Here is a 1,257-nt window from a genome sequence, read left to right on the forward strand (position 1 = left end):
CCTCAGGGGAGTGGGCCTAAGCCAGCAGGCAGACATCCCTCTTGCAGTCTGGGACCCCTGGGTTCTTACTGCCCGCCTGCTCGCTGCTCCTTACCACTTGGCTCGCTGCTTCTTAGAGCTGCTGTGGAGGCAGGAGAGTCTCCTGCCACCACTGTTGAGCTCACCAGCTGTGAGCCCGGCTTCTGGCTGAGCGGCACTCCCCCTGTGGGAGTGCACTGACCACCAGGGGGCAGCTCCTTTGTTGAACATCTGCCCCCTGGTGGTCAGTGCGCATCATAGTGACCAGTTATTCTGGTTGTTCTGCGGTAATGGTCATTTAGCCTTTTATTATATAGACTAGTGGCCCAGTGCACGAAATTCATGCACAGAGAGGGGGGCCCTCAGCCTGGCCTGCACCCTCACCAATCTGGGATCCCTCTCACAATCCGGGACCCTGGTCCTAACCACTCACCTGCCTGCCTGCCTGATCGCCCCTAACCACTCTGCCTGCCGACCTGATCGCCCACAACTGCCCTCCAATGCCAGCCTGCTCGCCCCCAACTGCTCATGGGTACCCTCACAGGTAGCAGGTGCTGATTAAGGGAGGAGGGCATGATTGTTTCCTGGGACTGTAGTTATGGAAGCTTTGCAGAGGGTTCCGCAGGCCTTGGAGGGGCAGGCTCTGGCCAGCAACCCTGTAGTGGTGGTCGTCCCTGGAGGTGCTGGTGGGGGGCAGGGAGTTAGGGGGGGCACTAGGAGGGCAGCAAGGCTGAAGGGGGAGTAACTGTCAAACCTTCCCACTTAGCTCCTTTCTTTAAATTGTAAGTGGCTATTTCACAGCTGTACCTGCTCAAGGCGGGGCTCCAATATCCTGGAGCAGGGTTGGGTCCGGGCTAGGGCGGAGCCAGGTGGGCTAGGGGCGGGTTTAGCCGCGCCTCCAGCGAGGTTCTGCATGCTTCAGCTGCAGAGAAGGTGCTGCTGCTTTGTGTGTGTGTGGGGGGAGAAGGGGCTGACCCTGGGGGGCCGTTCAGGCCTGCCTCCACCCTGGTCTGGAGTTGTAGGGAGGAGAGACGTGCCCGGCCCCAGTGGAGGGGGCCCTGGGTGCCTCAGGGGCGCTGACGGGTGGTTGCCGGTGTGCTATTGTTGTGGGTGCCCCTGGCAGGGGAAGAGATCGGGAGTCGGAGGTGTGGGCTGCAGGGGCTGGGGTAGGGTGTCCATCCCTCCACAGGGGTGCGGGGCCTGGGGTAGGGTGTCCGTGCAGGGGGATTGGAAGAGCTC

The sequence above is a fragment of the Myotis lucifugus genome, unplaced genomic scaffold (assembly GCF_000147115.1).
Source record: "Myotis lucifugus unplaced genomic scaffold, Myoluc2.0 scaffold_41, whole genome shotgun sequence".
In the NCBI taxonomy this organism is placed as follows: Eukaryota; Metazoa; Chordata; class Mammalia; order Chiroptera; family Vespertilionidae; genus Myotis; species Myotis lucifugus.